The sequence below is a fragment of the Ranitomeya variabilis genome, chromosome 6, assembly GCF_051348905.1.
Source record: "Ranitomeya variabilis isolate aRanVar5 chromosome 6, aRanVar5.hap1, whole genome shotgun sequence".
Taxonomy (NCBI): Eukaryota; Metazoa; Chordata; class Amphibia; order Anura; family Dendrobatidae; genus Ranitomeya; species Ranitomeya variabilis.
The window spans coordinates 501293450-501313061 of NC_135237.1; the positions used below are offsets into that span (position 1 = coordinate 501293450).

General features: G+C 45.3%; 1 long non-coding RNA gene across 1 annotated transcript in view; it reads left to right on the forward strand.

Moving 5' to 3' along the window:
- Nucleotides 1-3700: 3700 nt before the first annotated feature.
- The window catches only part of LOC143782879 (uncharacterized), a 101606-nt gene continuing 85694 nt past the window's right edge, over nt 3701-19612 (forward strand). The window contains exons 1-9 of the long non-coding RNA XR_013217063.1: nt 3701-3839; nt 4722-4817; nt 5597-5689; nt 8902-8977; nt 16692-16899; nt 17459-17607; nt 17719-17784; nt 17908-17973; nt 18110-18297. This is a non-coding gene — a long non-coding RNA (uncharacterized LOC143782879). The remainder of the gene's footprint in view (nt 3840-4721; nt 4818-5596; nt 5690-8901; nt 8978-16691; nt 16900-17458; nt 17608-17718; nt 17785-17907; nt 17974-18109; nt 18298-19612) is intronic.

The following is a 19612-nucleotide window of genomic DNA, read 5'->3' on the forward strand; positions in this document are numbered from 1 at the left end:
ATAAATCATATGGAAGAAATTTTACCACTATCATGGAGTACAATATGTCACAAAAAAACAGTCTCAGAATCACGGGGATCTGTTGAAGCGTTCCAGAGTTTTTGCCACAAAAAGTGACAGTGGTCAGAATTGAAAAAATTAGCTTGGTCACTAAGGTCAAAATTTGCTCAGTCACTAAAGGGTTAAATCTGCAGCATGTCGATTCTTTCAGATTTCACCCATAGTAATGAATGGGAAAAATACATCCATGCCGCATGCAAAAATAAGTTAAAAAACACAATAAAAGCACATTAAAATGCATGTATTTTATGCTACCAACACATTAGTGTTTGCAGCAGATTTCTCTGCTGCAAATACTGAACAGATATTTTTAATATGAGCTCTGGAGATTGTTGAGCTCTGGATATTGGTGAGCGCTGGAGATTGCTGAGCGCTGGAGATTGCTGAGCACAGGAGATTGCTGAGCGATGGAGATTGCTGAGCGCTGGAGATTGCTGAGTGCTAGAGATCGCTGAGTTTGCACATGGCTGGTTTTTGGCACTGTCAGAATGAATGGAGCCCTGGTTCTTGGGATCTTTGGGGGTCCTAGTGGTCGGACCCCTAGCGATAAAAAAAGTATTCTATATCTCTCAAATAGGGAATAACTTTCCAATTTTAGAACTTTAAAGAGAACCTGTCATGTAAAAAACATTGGTTGTCAGTCAGTGCCGGGGCGCGGTTCCAGCTGCCACTCACTGTGTACTGAGCCATGACAGAGGCCACAGCCCTATGACATGAAATCCAAGGCTACTGGAATGAATAAAGTCCATTTCCCAGCAACGGAAGTCTATTAACCTGCAGATTAACCACATATCTGCGGATTAAAAGTATTTTTTTTACATGACAGGTTCCCTTTAAGTGGGTTACATGTCTTAACAAATTTGGGCAGTTAATAGTCAGGAGGACAGGGAGGCATTTAACACTGACAAATAGCGCTGTATTTAAAGTTCATGTGAGTCTCCCGCCAGGACCGTGGGGTAATAAAAAGGGGAAAGGTCTTTTAAGGGGAATGTGAATAAAGTTTATTGTTCGTGACGCCACCTGTGGTTCTCGGTCAATAGAGACCGACGCTGCTTAAAGGGGTCCTATGGGTGATGTTGTTGCAGCAAGATGGTAATGCTTCCCACAGGTGAAGCGGGGTCCCCAGGGCTCCCAAGGTGCGTGGCAAGGATGGTGTATGCCGATGAATAAGTAGAGAACACAGAGTTGTAAAGTCTTTACCTGGTTTACAGGTGGTAGTAGTCCACAGTCCAGGGTACTGGCCACAGGTACAAAAGAAGCGCAGGCAGCCTGAAAAAAAGTGGAAATTCCCTTGGCAGGCAGGTCCACTATGCGCTGGGTTTCTCGTACCTTGCTACCTGTGGTTTGCTGGCAAATTACTCCTTTCTCTCTCCTGTCCTGGGACAGAACCTGCATGGCAGGCAGCTTGAGGTGTACTCTTGGGGGTCTCTGACACGGTGACTCCTGGCTCTATTTGCTGCTGTGCCTCAGGTATGGTAAGGACAGTATACTTATAGTCCTATGTCCTCCGGCTCTGCTGTGGACCTTACAGCTATCCATAACCTCGGGCTCCCAGTGCCCGGTTTCTGTGTTCTGGATCTTAGAGGCCTAATTGTCATCCCCTAGAGCCCTCAATCTCTCCTCTGCTCCTTTCCTGTCTGCTCCAGACATCTGCTCTTACTCAGTGTCTCCCTCAGACTGGCTGACTCATCCTCCAGATTAGGATGGATATAGGGAAGCTGCCCTAAAACAGGGTTTTGAGCTCCCCCTCCTGGCCTGGATTCAGAAGGTGTTGTGTGTGGGATTTACCTGCCAAAGGAATTCCGCAGGGCGTAATGACCCCGGTTGCAGAGGTCATGACTGCAACTGGGCCCATGCGGGTGGGTGCCTGCCATTGACAGCAGGAACTTCAACTGGATGTGTGTCCTTAGATGGCTCTGTGCGTGACAATACATGGTGCTGGCCAATCAGAGGCCAGCCGCTGACGTCGTCGTGCATGTGACTAGCGGTGCATGGAAGTGACGTCTTGCACTCCAATTGCTTGCACACTGAAGTCAGCTGCCAGCTTCAGAAGGGAACGGAGGGAAGATGAGTATTTTTTTTTTTAACTAATGAGTACATGGTGGAAACATTACTACATGGATGATTATGGGCTATGCATTATACTTTATGAATGACTATGAGGTGCATTATACTTTATGGGTGGCTATGAGGTGCATTCAACTTTATGGATGGCTATGGGCTGCGCATTATACTTTAGAGATGGCTATGGGCTGTGAATTATAATTTATGGATGGCTATGGGCTGTGAATTATACTTTATGGATGACTATGGGCTGTGCATTGTACTTTATTGGTAACTATAGGCTGTGCAGTATACTGTATGGATGATTATGGGCAGTACATTATACTTTATGATTATGGGCAGTGCATTATACTGTATGAATGACTATGGGCTATGCATTTTAATTTATGGTGGACTATGGGCTGTGCATTACAATTTATGGATGATTATGGGCTGTACATTATACTTTATGGATGACTAAGGGCTGTGCATTATACTTTATAGATGATTATGGGCTGTGCATTATACTGTATGGATGATTATAGGCTGTTCATTATACTTTATGGATGACTATGGGCTGTGCATTATACTTTATGATTATGGGCTGTGCATTATACTGTATGAATGACTATGGGCTATGCGTTTTAATTTATGGTGGACTATGGGCTGTACATTTTACTTTATGGAGGACTATGGGTTGTGAATTATACTATAAGAAGGATATGAGCTATGCATTATACTAGCATTGAGGTGCATTATACCATATGGAGGACTATGGGCTGTGTATTATACTAATATGGAGATGCATTATACTATATGGAGGACTATGGACAGTTCATTATACTATGTGTAGGACTATGGGCTGTGCAGTATATCATATGGAGGACTTTGGGATGCATTATACCATATGGAGGACTATGGAGGTGCATAATACTATAGAAAGGATTATGGGCTGTGCGTTATACTATATGGAGGACTATGGAGAGTGCATTATACTTCTGCTATGGTGCCACATGACCTCTATGTACATCCCTAGTGAGTATAATGGTTATTTTTTTTTATACATTAAATAATAGCGGCAGAGCGGGGGATATATATACCAGGATGGAGGGCGCATATATAAATACATAGAGGATAGAGGGCCCTAGTCTAAATCTTGCACTGCGGCCCATCATACTCTAGTTATGCCACTTACATGTAGTGAGATGCATTTATCAAAATGGCATCTTATACTTCTTCACAGTAGTAATAAGCCGCACATAACCCAGAAGTCAGACATGTGCGATCACTGGGCCAGTGTAATACCAGACAATGGTGGTCATGATAAGATAACTGCATTCACAACAGTAGTGACAGTTTTACACAGTGATCTGATGACACTACTGATATAACAGTGCCCCAATATGTCTGCTGCTATATAATCACACATGTAACAGTCTTATAGAACAGCTTCCCCATGTAACATGCCTATATCTGGTGTATGTACAGCCAGCATATACAGGCAATGAACGGAAGAACTAGAAGGTGACTGATGATAGAACTATAGAACTGATGATGTCATAATAGAACTGATGATGTCACAGACAGAACTAGCTGACACACACGCAGCTGATTTCTGCTCACTTTGCTCTTGATGTTAGATCGGTGTGAATCGTATAGTTTGCTCTGTAGAATATTTCTATAATTTTTGGCTACAACTTCTGGACCAGGACTGGAATTGACTACTTGGCTGACAGGTAAGATGCCACATTTATCATTTGTCAGGTATGATAACGGTATTACTAATTTTGTACGGTATTACATTATATATATGTGATCTAAAATTCTCACATTAGGTCGGATTCACCCTGGACATTAATGTAGCAATTTCAGACCATAATGTACCGACACTTCAGCACAACTATATTTTTATAAAATATTTTTTTCTCCTGATTATCCACTGAACCTGTGGATTTAATGATTACATTACAAGGCATTACATTACAAGGCATTGTTACCAATCACTATGAATCTGTCAGGCAAAGTATAAGGCCTTGTCTCTTCCTTCTCAGACTTCAGACTTCCAGATGCCATGATCACTATTGACTGTGGCATCTAAGTAGATATCCCCATCAATCCGGACCCCCAATTCTGTGCTGCAGCTGGAGTGGGCTAGGTGAGAGAGGGGAGCTCGTAGCACCACCATCTTGGCCTGAAAGCCTTTTCATGTCGTGAAACAAAGTAGTACCTTCCATTAGTGAATGAAAAAGCAGAGAGATGACAGGAAAGGGTTAACATTGTGTCTTTCAAAACAATATACTGAATATACTGTATAGGATGAATCATTTCTACAGCTGCTGACGTTGTGGGCAGCAATGAAGCTGATGATGTCACAGACAAATAGAACTGATGATGTCATAATAGAACTGATGATGTCACAGACAAATAGAACTGATGATGTCATAATAGAACTGATGATGTCACAGACAAATAGAACTGATGATGTCATAATAGAACTGATGATGTCACAGACAAATAGAACTGATGATGTCATAATAGAACTGATGATGTCACAGACAGTACTAGCCTAGATAACTGCACGCGCAGCTGATTTCCGCTCACTTTACTCTTGACGTTAGATCGGTGTGAATACTACAGTCTGCTGTGAAGAATATTTCGACAATTTCTGCCTGTCACATCTGGACCAGGACTGGAAATGACCACTTAGCTGACAGGTGAGATGCCGCATTTATCATTTGTCAGATATGATAACAGTATTAAAAATTCTGTACGGTATTACATTATATATATATCTATACACACATACAGTGGCATGTAAACGTTTAGGCACCGCTGGTCAACATTACTAAAGTTAAAGATGACACATTCCCTTTATATTTTAAGCAAAAAATAATTATATTTTCATCTTTTACATTGTAAAAATTACAAAAAGGAAAATGAGTTGATACAAAAGTTTTGGCGCCCTGCATGGCTAGTACCTATAGGATCAAACAAGGAGTGTCCTTTCATATAGTGTCACAAGCAGTAATATAAATCACACGGTCCCCATATGTACCCTACATTTAGGGCAACAGGCAAACAGAAGTTAACACTTAGTGGGATTTTTAAAACCGAATATAATTTATTGTCAAAATTATTTTAAAAGAAAAAACAACATATAATTTCATAAAAAAACTAGTGCGTCTTGTGTGAGGGATCGCACAGTAAATGACCTCTACACATAGTACCAATAATATTATGCATCCATTTGTTCAAAACACTATATTGGATCTAAAAGAACCGTATCATGATTACCTCCATATAGAGGGGTATCATTCCCTGAATTAATATGTCTGCTTATTGTAAGGATCTGGCCAAAGAGAGAAACCAACAAGCAATCATACCATGGTACATATTTATAGGATTATAGCATTAGCCAGTCTAAGACTGAATGTATTTAAAGTGCAATTCCATATATTATTATTATTATTATTATTATTACTTATTTATGCAGCGCCCCAGAGTCCTGGTCGTTGCAGTGCTGTGGCTTCGCCGCTAAGGGGAGCCATGGTACGTTCGATGGCACCGAAGGAGTTCCTCCAATCAGGTATCACAGACACCAATATGTTTCACAGCTGGGCCTCCGGGGGGAGCTAAGGGTGCTATTCATTAGGCCACTCCCCACCATAGTGGGTAAACTGGGGGTCAGGCAGGAAGTTAGACAGAACGCTGACGGGATTGAACGGAGCAACACCCTGTGGCAGGGGGTGTTGTGAAGGGAGAGACTGTAGGGTCTCTGCCAGGGGTGGGATCCTGGCCGAGGCTTGGCATTGAAAGAACGTAACGGGTCCGCGCAGGCTCCTGGAAGCGGCGGGACTCAAGAAAGGACTAGAAGCGAGATAGATTGTGCTGAGTGAGAAACGAGATCAAGCAGAAGGAGAATACCAGTAGGGGTTTTGTTGAAAGAGGCAGCACCCTGCTGAGGCGCAATACCGGTGGCCGGAACGCCGAGGGAGTGGATTAGAATACAGCTTCAAGCCATACTCCAAACAGCGGCAGGACAGTCGGTCTCAGGCGGGCTGTCTACCACATATCACCTATGAAGTCTTGGGGGGCAATTGCGAGAGAGGGGCGACTCTAGGGTCCCGGAAGAACTCCAGGCCTACCTGACAAACGGGTGCCATTCCAACCTGAATACAGGGAAGGGGTGGATTACAGAGGAACATCAAATCGAGTTGTGAGGGAACTTAAGAAACAGACACAACCGTTGTGGGGTTACTTTCCGTGAGCACAGCAGGGAAGGACTACAACACATAGCGCTAGAAGGAAGGCACAGATTTCCACCTGAGAGGAGAACTCTGGAGGTGCCATTGGACCGGCCGGACTTGCGTAGCCTGGTGAACCGTGTTCTGGACTGAGGACTCAGAGATCTCCAGTAAAGAGGTAAAGAGACTGCAACCTGGTGTCCTCGTTATTTACCGCGACTTACACCCCACAACCGTACCGCTCCATCGCTACCATTACTACCACCTATTACACCGGACGTCCCCCACTGACGGACAGGGCCACGGACCGGGTCTAGCCACCGTGACAACCCCGAGACTGAGAACTAGAGGCCCGGCTCCGGGTACCCCTCGGCCCTGCGGCGGTGCGGGGGCGCCGCAGACTTGGCGTCACGAACAGGATCTACTTAAGCCTGAAGAATCAGGTCATGTGTGCCTAGAGACTGTGATTTGTTGTGCTTGGACTGTACTTTATTACAAAGACTGTGCTGCGCCAGTTGCCGCCAAAATCCGCCGCCATTGCAGCGCTGAGGAAAGCGCAGGAAGAGAAGAGGGGCGTGGAGTGGGCGTAGACGAGCTGGAGAGCGCGAAGAATAATGGCCGCCCAGTCTAAATATTTCTGTGCAGTGAGGACGTGTCCATCAGCAGCAGAGATCCGCCTCCTAATCCTTAATGGGGGGCGGAGGCAGAGAAAACGAAACTGCTCACGCAGGAGAGAGCGGGAAAAAGACCAGGAAGCGACCCACGTGGAGGACGCTATGGCCAGCAGCTCCGAACCCGACAGCGGGGTTGAAGTGGAAGTCTCCCCTGACTACCCGGATGAGCCCAGCAGCCTGTCCTCCGTAGATAACACCAAATTCCTGAGAGCCGAGATGGAGGATTTATATAACCAGCTCCTCCAACTGCATGTAAGAGTCCAGGCCCCGCATCAGGTGGGACCGGCAGTGGATTCCTGGACATCGGAAGAACCAGCGGGACCTGTTGCGGAAAGTGGAATCGTACCAGTGGGTGAGTCCGCCGATCCTGCCCCACCAGCAGAGGGTGTGTTAGTGGGTCCCGTAGCAGCACCACCTCTCCCGGGGACCCATAGACTTCAGCGCCTGTTACCATGGGAGGAAGCCACGGGCATGGAACACCGTATGCGAGCCCCAATCACCCCTACTCCCTTGCCGTGTGAGGTCAGCGCGGAGCGCACGGTGTGCCGCTGGGTGAACCCTGGATCCAATCTCATGGGGTTCCCCGGGGTGGAGACCCAGAAGGGAGAAATGGTACAGGCCCTAAGCTGGGAAGAATACCAGATCCAGCTAGAACAGCGGTGGCGAGAGGAAGAGGAAACACATCAGGCTAAACGGGAGGCCTACCATCAAAAAGATTTGGCGGTCAAGGACCGGGCCCGTAAGGACCCCACCACTCACCAGGCCCCGCGCAGGCAGGGCATCATCACCGTCTTTAAACTCCAAAGAGGCTGGGGCTTCATTAAAGAACCGGGGCTATACGCGGAGGTCTTTGTTAACCGACGGGATGTCGAGTCACACCTTAGAGAGGGTCACCCCGATCGAGACCTCTATCCGGGAGACAGTGTTACCTACACCCGGCATCTTGGGGAAAAGGGGTGGTTCGCTCTGAACGTCTACAAGAAAGAGAAACCAGCCCCTGTGGCCAAAGTGCCGCTGTGTGACCGATCTGTAACCACCCTGGTCGGCCCCACCTGCCTGACCACAGAACTTGCGATCTGCCACCCGATCGCCGCCACCACCGTCGTGCCTAAGGAGGTGCCCCTTCGAGTGACCGATGTTCCGGATGTACCAGCACAGAGAGAAGTGGGGACACAGACCTTGATCGCCGCGCACGACCTGGTCGTGCAACAGACCCGAACCCATGGGGTGTATCTGGCAGCGGGAGTGGACCTGAAACCTGAATTGCAGGGGTCCGCCCGCCAGGTGGCGCCTCATGGAAACTTCTGAAAGAAGAGTAAGATTTCGCTTTGTGAAAATGTAAATAGTTACTGTTTGTTCTTTTGAGTTGCTGCTAAACCTGTCTAGGGTTAATGGATCCCTTTGTTGACCCGGGATCCCCTTTGTTTGTTTTTCTTTTTCTTGAAGTTTTTGCACCAAGTTACACAAACTGCAGAAATCATGGACTGTGCATGATTCGAACTTTCTTTTGTAAATAGTTTGCACCTTCTTAAAGGTGCTCCCTACTGGTTTTAGCCAAAGACACTTTGCGAAGATATTTGCCCTATTGGTTTGAGCCAAAGACACTTTGTGAAGATACCTTTCCTACCGGTTCTAGTTAAAGACACTTTGCGAAGATACCATACCGGAACCTTTGCGTGGGCTGGTAGGCTGAGAAGACGAGCTACCTCAGAAAGACTTGGTCCCCTCTTAAAGGGGATGTGTGAAATTGAACTTGAGAAAGATACTGTTGCAGAACAGTAATGTGATAATGAAGCTTGAAAAAGAAATGTAACTGTTTTACATGCTAAGTTATATGTGTTGAATTTGTTGAAATGTGAAATCTAAATAATGTTTTGCAGAAAGAAAAGATGCAGAGAGCCCGTAGGGGTAGAGATAGAGATCTGCATAGCTGAAAGTAAGGAAGTAATGATGAAGGTGAGGATAGAAGGTCAACCCTGCGTCCCCATAGAAAGTTACTTTGTTACTAAGGACAGAAGGCGAACCCGTAGGGGTTAGAGAGTGAGTCCTTAAAGGAGCCGAGTAGAGCGGGCTCAGAGTTCTTTAAACGAAAGGAATGTTATGTCTATACTATGTATAGTAGCGAAAGGCAGTAGGCCCTGGCTGAACGGGGCGGTCCTGTAAAAGAAAGGAGAGGCAGTAGGTCTGGTGCCATAGGGACAGGCGGTCCTGCAGGTTCAAAGTAGGAGAATGTGAAGTTACCTTACCCTGTAATGTGATTATAGGAAGGCCTTTGGTAAACTAAGAGTGTATGTTTCTTAAAGGCAATGTTAATTTATTGTTCCAGAATTTGCACTAAGTAGAATACCCGGTTGGGTAACAGGAGTTATGCATAGCCTGAAATTTATAATGTTGACCATGTTTGTAACGTTAAAAGTGTCCTCACCTCCCATAAAGGGAAGCCTGTTCAAGTATACTTATCGTTTTGCACTCAACAAAATTGTATGTCTTTTTGCTAATCTGTATTGTTGTTTTTCTTCCCAGTCCCGGAGTACTGTGTTTAACCAGGGGGGAGTGCAGCGCCCCAGAGTCCTGGTCGTTGCAGTGCTGTGGCTTCGCCGCTAAGGGGAGCCATGGTACGTTCGATGGCACCGAAGGAGTTCCTCCAATCAGGTATCACAGACACCAATATGTTTCACAGCTGGGCCTCCGGGGGGAGCTAAGGGTGCTATTCATTAGGCCACTCCCCACCATAGTGGGTAAACTGGGGGTCAGGCAGGAAGTTAGACAGAACGCTGACGGGATTGAACGGAGCAACACCCTGTGGCAGGGGGTGTTGTGAAGGGAGAGACTGTAGGGTCTCTGCCAGGGGTGGGATCCTGGCAGAGGCTTGGCATTGAAAGAACGTAACGGGTCCGCGCAGGCTCCTGGAAGCGGCGGGACTCAAGAAAGGACTAGAAGCGAGATAGATTGTGCTGAGTGAGAAATGAGATCAAGCAGAAGGAGAATACCAGTAGGGGTTTTGTTGAAAGAGGCAGCACCCTGCTGAGGCGCAATACCGGTGGCCGGAACGCCGAGGGAGTGGATTAGAATACAGCTTCAAGCCATACTCCAAACAGCGGCAGGACAGTCGGTCTCAGGCGGGCTGTCTACCACATATCACCTATGAAGTCTTGGGGGGCAATTGCGGGAGAGGGGCGACTCTAGGGTCCCGGAAGAACTCCAGGCCTACCTGACAAACGGGTGCCATTCCAACCTGAATACAGGGAAGGGGTGGATTACAGAGGAACATCAAATCGAGTTGTGAGGGAACTTAAGAAACAGACACAACCGTTGTGGGGTTACTTTCCGTGAGCACAGCAGGGAAGGACTACAACACATAGCGCTAGAAGGAAGGCACAGATTTCCACCTGAGAGGAGAACTCTGGAGGTGCCATTGGACCGGCCGGACTTGCGTAGCCTGGTGAACCGTGTTCTGGACTGAGGACTCAGAGATCTCCAGTAAAGAGGTAAAGAGACTGCAACCTGGTGTCCTCGTTATTTACCGCGACTTACACCCCACAACCGTACCGCTCCATCGCTACCATTACTACCACCTATTACACCGGACGTCCCCCACTGACGGACAGGGCCACGGACCGGGTCTAGCCACCGTGACAACCCCGAGACTGAGAACTAGAGGCCCGGCTCCGGGTACCCCTCGGCCCTGCGGCGGTGCGGGGGCGCCGCATTTATATAGCACCATTAATTCCATGGTGCTGTACATGGGACGGGGTTACATCAGAATACAAATATCACTTACAGTAAACAAAACTAACAATGACAGACTGATACAGAGGGGCGAGGACCCTGCCCTTGCACTCTTACATTCTACAGGATAGTGGGGAAGGAGACAGTAGGTCGGGGATTGCAGTAGCTCCGATGGTGTTGAGGTGGCCGTGTGGTCATTACAGGCTGTAAGCTTCTTTGAAGAGATGGGTTTTCAGGTTCCGTTTGAAGGATCCAAATGTGGTGGACAACCGGACGTGTTGGGGCACAGAATTCCAGAGGATAGGGGATATTCGGGGGAAGTCTTGGAGGCAATTGGGTGAGGAGCGAATAAGTGTGGAGGAGAGAAGGAGGTCTTGGGAGGACCGGAGATTACGTGAGGGAAGATATCGTGAGAGATTAGTTCGGAAATATACGGAGGAGAAAGGTTATGGATGGCTTTGTAGGTCAATGTTAGTAGTTTAAACTGGATACGCTGGGAAATTGGGAGCCAGTGAAGGGATTTGCAAAGAGGGGAAGCAGGAGTGTAGCGAGGAGAGAGTTTAATTAGTCGGGCAGCAGAGTTAAGGACGGACTGGAGGGGTGCGAGAGTGTTAGAGGGTAGGCCACAAAGGAGGATGTTGCAGTAGTCAAGGCGAGAGATGATTAGGGCATGCCCAAGCATTTTGGTAGAGTGAGGGTTGAGGAAAGGACAGATTCTGGAAATATTTTTGAGCTGGAGGCGACAGGAGGTGGCGAGAGCTTGGATGTGTGGTTTAAAGGACAGGGCAGAGACAAGGGTTACTCCGAGGCAGCGGATTACCGGGACGGGGGAAAGTGTGAATTCATTTATTGTGATAGATAGATCAGGTAGGGAAGATGTGCGAGATGGAGGAAAGATAATTAGTTTGATTTTGTCCACACTGAGTTTGAGGAAGCAAGAGGAGAAGAAGGAGGACATGGCTGATAGATACTCTGGGATCCTGGAAAGCAGAGAGGTGACATCTGGGCCAGAGAGGTAGATCTGAGTGTCATCGGCATATAGATGGTACTGGAAGCCATATGACCTTATGAGCTGTCCCAGGCCAAGGGTATAGATTGAAAAGATAAGAGGTCCTAGGACAGAGCCTTGAGGGACACCAACAGAGAGGGGGCGAGATGAAGAGGTAGTATGGGAGTAGGAAACATTAAATGTTCGGTTGGTGAGGTATTAGGAGATCCAGGATAGGGCGAGGTCTTTGACACCAAAGGAAGAGAGGATCTGTAGTAGGAGGCAGTGGTCAACTGTGTCGAAGGCAGAGCACAGGTCTAGAAGGAGGAGTATAGAGAATTGTCTGTTAGCTTTGGCTGTAAGTAAGTCGTTTGTAAGTTTGGTCAGGGCAGTCTCAGTGGAATGGTGGGGAGTGGGACGGAATCCAGATTGTAGGCTGTTGAAGAGAGAGTTAGATGCAAGGTGAGAGGAAAGTTCAGCGTGGACATGCTGCTCAAGTAGTTTGGAAGCAAATGGGAGCAAAGATGGGGCGTTAAGCTGGACATAGTTGTGATTGTGGCATGTTTGAAAGCAGAGATGAAGGTACCAGAAGTTAGTGATAGGTTGAAGAGATGGGTTAGGGATGGGATTAGTGTAGTGGTGAGGTTGGGGAGGAGGTGGGATGGGATGGTGTCGACTGCACAAGTAGTGAGGTGTGATTTGGAGAGAAGATGAGCAAGCTGTCCTTCAGTGATTTTGGAGAGGGAAGTTAGGGGTTAGGGCATTGTTCTGGCATACAAAGGGTTGTGGTGGTGGTCGGACAACAGAGACTTGCCTTGTTTGGTCTATCTTATTTTTGAAATGTGTGGCAAAGTCCTCAGCAGAGATTAAGGAAGTTGGAGGGGGCAGTGGTGGGCGGAGGAGGGAGTTAAAGGTGTTGAACAACTGTTTGGGGTTGTGGGATAAAGAATATATAGGGCCAGTGCATATTGGCAAGGATTTAGGTTTCTCCCCAGTACAAGCCCAGTGGCTGTTATGAGATCAATATGGAGACTGACACAATGGTATATAAAATATTTTTACATTACCTATGGATGATAGAGAGAAATGAACATGCAGTGGACTGCAGCAGGGTATGTGCGGTATGTGCGTGCTTCCCTCAGCCCCGACACATGTTTCGTGAACACTTCCTCAGAGGGTGCCTCGTCTCTTCCCTATGTCAAACTTCCAGATGCCATGATCGTTATTGACTGTGATATCTAAGTGGGCTAGGTGAGAGGGGAGCTCCTAACATCACCACCAAAGCCTTTTCATGTCCTAAAGCAAAGTATTACTTTCCATTTAGTACATGAAAAAGCAGAGAGATGACAGAAAAGGGTTAATATTGTGTCTTTCAATACAGAAAACCAAAGAACTAGAAAACCAAGCTTAAAAATAACTTTTATTTGTATTATTAAAATACCATTAAGGACCCAATAATAATAATCAGGATATCTAAGGTCAGGGCCGGTTTTAGGCAAAGTGGAGCCCTAGGCAAAAGTTTAAAGCGGGGCCCCAAATGCTGACATATTGCACATCACACAGAAGCAATTCTGTTCTATTTACATGTGCTGAGTTCAGGCCGCTAAACGAGTATGATCAACAATATTGGAATCGTTTGACGCTTGTTTCCCGGCCTCTTTTTGTTCTGCCATAAACAATCCAATCACTTGATGAATATTCAGCATTTTGCTTGTTTAGTATAATACTCCCCATAGTCCTCTATATATTATAATGTGCCCCATAGTCCTCCATATATTATAATACACTCCCCATAGTCTTCAGTATAGTATAATACACTCCTTATAGTCCTCCATAAATTAAAATACACTCCTCAGTCCTCCATATAATATAATACACTTCCCATAATCCTCCATATAGTATAATACACTCCTCATAGTCCTCCATATATTAAAATATGCTGCTCAGTCCTCCATATAGTATAATACACTCCTCATAGTGCTCAATATATAGAGTATAATGCACCGCCAGTCATCCATGTAGTACAATTCACTTCCCAGATTATAATGCACCCCATAGTTCTTCATATAGTATAATGTATTCTCCATAGTCCTCGATACAGTATAATGCAGCCCACATATAGTATAATGCAGCCACCCCACCAGAGTATAATGCAGCCACCCCACCAGAGTATAATGCAGCCACCCCACAGAGTATAATGCATCCACCCCAGAGTATAATGTAGCCCCCTCAGAGTATAATGCAGCCCCTCCATAGAATATAATACAGCCCACCTCACCATAGAATATAATGTAGCCCCCATAGACTATAATACAGCCCACCTCGTTATAGAATATAATGTACCCCCACAGAAAATAATACAGCCCACCTCCCCATAGAATATAATGTAGCCCCCCCAAAGAATATAATACAGCCCACCTCCCTATAGAATATAACGTAGCCTTCCCACAGAATTTAATACAGCCCATCTCCCCATAGAATACAATGTACCCCCATAGAATATAATACAGCCCACCTTCCCATAGAATATAATGTACCCTCCATAGAATATAATATAGCCCAGATCGCCATAGAATACAATGTACCTCCCATAGAATATAATACAGCCCAACTCCCCATAGAATATAATGTACCCCCATAGAATAAAATAAAGCCCACCTCCCTATAGAATATAATGTAGCCTTCCCACAGAATTTAATACAGCCCACCTCCCCATAGAATACAATGTACCCCCATAGAATATAGTACAGCCGACCTCCCCATAGAATATAATGTACCCCCCATAGAATATAATAAAGCCCACCTCCCCATAGAATATAATGTAACCCCCATAGATTATAATATAGCTTACCTCCCCATAGAATATAATGTAGCCCCCATAGAATATAATACAGCCCACCTCCCCATAGAATATAATGTACCCCCATAGAATATAGTAAAGCCCATCTCCCCATAGAATATAGTGTCCCCCCATAGACTATAATACAGCCCACCTCCCCATAGAATATAATGTGCCCCCATAGACTATAATACAGCCCACCTCCCCATAGAATATAATGTAACCCCATAGAATATAATAAACCCCACCTGCCCATAGAATATAATGTAAACCCCCCATTCCCATAGAATACAATGTACCCCCATAGAATATAATACAGCCCACCTCCAGATAGAATATAATGTATTTCCTATAGAATATAATACAACCAACCTCCCCATAGAATATAATGTATCCCCCATAGAATATAATACAGCCCACCTCCCCATAGAATATAATGTACTCCCAGAGAATATAATAAAGCCCACCTCCCCAAAGAATGTAATGTACCCCTCAAGGAAAATAATAAAGCCCACCTCTCCATAGAATATAATGTAGAGCCCACCTTCCCATAGAATACAATATACCCCCCATAGAATATAGTACAGCCCACCTCCCCATAGAATATAATGTACCTCCATAGAATATAATAAAGCCTACCTCCCCATAGAATATAATGTACCCCCATAGAATATAATACAGCCCACCTCCCCGTAGAATATAATGTACCCCACATAGAATATAATACAGCCCACCTCCTCATAGAATATAATGTAGCCCCCATAGAATATAATACACAGGTGATAATTGCATCAGCTGCACAGGCAATAATTCCATCACCTGTGCAATGCTAAGGAAATCCTGAAAACATGATCTGTTGGTGGCTCTTGAGGACTGGACTTGGGGAACACTGTCCTATAGAATATAATAATGCCCACCTCCCCATAGAATATAATGTACCCCCCAATAGAATATAATACAGCCCACCTCCCCGTAGAATATAATGTACCTTCCATAGAATAGAATACAGCCCACCTCCCTGTAGAATATAATGTACCCCCATAGATTATAATACAGCCCACCTCCCCATAGAATATAATGTACCCCCATAGAATATAATACAGCCCACCTCCCCATAGAATATAATGTACCCCCGATAGAATATAATACAGCCCACCTCCCCATAGAATATAATGTACTTCCTATAGAATATAATAATGCCCATCAACACACCCCACACACCACAGCACATGGGATCTAGGACACAAATTTCCTATAGAGTACCAGGGTGACATGCAACAGCAGCTCACGCACTACTACCGCCCTCTGGCAACCCACAAATCCACACAGTGTGCGAGCTGTCAGTATTCTCTGGTGCCAGCACCAGAAGCGGGTGTTTAAGTGATTGAAAGTATGTGATCTGCATACTTCCAGCCACATTCCTATTAGGCGCATTCGGCCTTGCTCAATTCACTTTTATTGAGAAAATTGGCGGACGTCTAGTCGGCACGTGACCGCATGTATCCAAATCACATGGCCGCCTGCTCTTGGCACCTGCACCCAAGAATCCTGACAGTGAACACAATAAGCGCTTTCAGGATTCCACAAGTCTGCAGTCACATAGAGTAACTGCAGTGCAGACTTTAACCTCAAGCCTTGAGCGAGGTAATGCACGTCTAGTCCTCTCATGATCATTTGTGCAAAAAACACAAGCTTTTGGTCTCATTCCCACCTGCTCTTGGCGCCGGCACTCGCAATCCTGACAGCACGCACAGTGATTTATTTCAGGATTCACAAGTCTGTAGTCACATAGAGTAACTGCAGACTACCCTCAAGCCTGGACAACTCCTTTATAGTGTGGTAATTATTTTGCTTGTATCAGATGTGACAGAATACTATGTTACCCTGAGTAAGGACGGTACAATATAGGTAGAGGACGCTGGGGCATTATTATACACAAAGAGGCTCCAGCATTGTTATGTTATAGGGAACGCATCTATTTACTAAACCAGAACTATTAGGAGAGCGGATAGGTCCTCTTTAATGTTAGCACTATGGACGCTGTGTGCACAGCACTTTCTTCTACGTAATATATGGAAGGATCTGAATTAATTTCTTCTCTATTATCTTTTCAGGCAACTACAACATTTTCATCATTTTATCCTGTCTTATCATCGGTGGCGTGAGTATCTTTCCAATTATTCTGCTCTTTTATTCTTCTTACTAATATTTCTTTCTTTTGTCCCAGTTCTCTCATTAATAGTTTTAGGGGCCTGAGATACCAGATCTGATCTGGAGGCCGATTCTGAATCCATTGATCACTGGTTCACCATAAACCCTGAGGTATCTATTTATCCATCTTGGGATTTACACATTTTTTCATTTCACATATCCTTATGGTCTTCTAATTAGGACGATGGCAGCAAGAAAATGGTTCCTGACTAGTGATGAGTGAGTGTACTCGTTGCTCGGGTTTTCTTGAGCACGCTCGGGTGGTCGCCAAGTATTTGTAATGGCTCGGAGATTTAGTTTTCATTGCCGCAGTTGTATTATTTACAGCTGCTACACAGCTTGATTACATGTGGGGATTCCCTAACAACCAGGCAACCCCCACATGTACTCAGCCTGGCTAATAGCTGTAAATCATTCAGCTGCGGCGATGAAAACTAAATCTCCGAACACTAACAAATACTTGGAGACTGCCCGAGCAACGAGTCCACTCGCTCATCACTACTCCAGACGTTCTTATAAAGGAATTATTAGTGTCAGTTTAGGGTTTCTCTGCTGTATGATCACAATGGAGAAAAAGAAGAGTCTGTGTAGGACATGTGTAATAATGTAATTGTTATAGAGAGCTGAATGTCATATATATAATAATCTCTGAATCTTTACTTTTACACAGAAATATATAGGCAGGCTGGAGCTCGCTACCCTGCAATGCAAACATAATGTTATTATGGATCTTTATAAATGGACTTTCAAAGGATAAGGAGAACCCTCCACCTCATCACCAACTGGACCAAACCAAGACCTTCAGTAGGAGAGTCCGAGGTCAGTGCAGGACATGGTTTACTCCTCCGCTCACACACAGAGATCACAGAGTCACTTGGCAGATATTTGGTATTTGATGTGTATATATTGAAGTCTTTCTGTATTTTACAGACATATAAAGATGTGAATGTGCAGCCCCAGTGACAGCCGACAAGCGGGACCCTCCTCATTATATATGTAAGTATTATAATAAATGCCAATCTCTATAATTCTCCCATCTCCTGTCCTGAATGCTCCTATAGACACCGATGTGACGTACAAGGAGGCTGATTATATAATACTAATATCCTCTTCTTCCAGAAAACCTTACGTTCGGCTGCCTGCTGCCAGGGGGACTCTCTGAAGCGATCCGTCACTTATATACAGGTATGTCATCATCAGTTACTATATACAGGACCCGCCAGTCGCTCTCCATACAATGCTGAGCTCGGGTCTCTGTTCTACATGAAAATGTTTCTGATGATTGAGGTTTATACTATTTTGTTGCTTTTCTTAATCCTAGAATGAATTCTTCATAAGAGTAGATGACAACCACATGTGCACGGATGAGGCACCACTTCAGTCACATGACGACTACAACCAATCACAAGCCTCAAAATGTCCGATAACCAAAAAACAGGACATCATCACTTCTGGTCCCAATAGAGAGCACTGGAGCGGAATGCACTGGAGTGATGGGGATCAGAGCAGGTGACTATGTCTGATTTATTATTTGACACCATTACCTGCCTTCAATGTACATTTTATTAGGGTCAGACAATCACTTGACACTTGAGAGGGGTTGTCCAGGCTTGGCGTTCCTACGCACAATTGCATTGTATTGAAGTGTAAACTATGTCCTGTGTCTTTTGGTATACTGTATATTGTGTATTCTGCTCTGGTAATGTATAGTGTTGGTAGTGTGTACAATGTAGGATAGCGTAGGGTAAGACATAGCTTAGGACTTAGAACACAAGATAGGTAGTGTAAGAGAGTTCTGACTGTAGTTAGGCAGTGACTTTAAGGTAAAGTTAATGTTAATGTTTATGATTAGCTCATATTGGGAGAGGCTTAGTGTTTGGGCAAGTGACTGCTTCTTGAAGATAGAGAGTGAGGGCTGAACAGCAAGAGAGATAACACCTTGTTCTGGGCAGTGTGAGACATTACTAGAGCTCCCTGGGTGTTTATACTCCTGTAACATCTGGAGATCAACGCTCGATCCAGGTGCTATGGAAAGGCCCCTTAACCCCTTCCTTATCTAGGAAAATTGATGTGAAGTCATGGGTTGGAGAAGTAAAGGACATTGGACGTAAAGAGAGACTGAGCTGAGTACCCAGGGAGTGCAACACACCCCACACACCACAGCACATGGGATCTAGGACACAAATTTCCTATAGAGTACCAGGGTGACATGCAACAGCAGCTCACGCACAACTACCGCCCTCTGGCAACCCACAAATCCACACAGTGTGCGAGCTGTCAGTATTCTCTGGTGCCAGCACCAGAAGCGGGTGTTTAAGTGATTGAAAGTATGTGATCTGTTGTCAATTCCTTCTGGGCTCCCTCTGGTGGCTCTTAGCGATACTGCGGGTCTGGAGCTGGGCTCAGCTGCCTCATTTCCTGCTATGCTGGTTCCTATTTAACTCCACCTGGACCTTTACTTGTTGCCTGCTGTCGTTGTATTCAGTACTGGTTCTGACCTCTCCTGGATTTTCCTGGTGACCTGTCTATTTCTGAGGAGCTAAGTCTTGCTAGTTCTTTTTGCTCATTGTTTCCTTGAAAATGTTTCTCAGTATATGATTTGTTCAGTCCAGCTTGCTTATATGTGATTTTTCGCTTGCTGGAAGCTCTGGGGAGCAGAGTGCGCCCCTCACATCGTGAGTCGGTGTGGGGGTTCTTGTACTTTCTGCGTGGATAGTTCTTGATAGTTTTTGTACCGACCGCACAGATCCCTGCTATCTTCTGTCTATTTAGTGTTAGCGGGCCTCATTTGCTTAAACCTGTTTTTCATTCTTACGTTTGTATT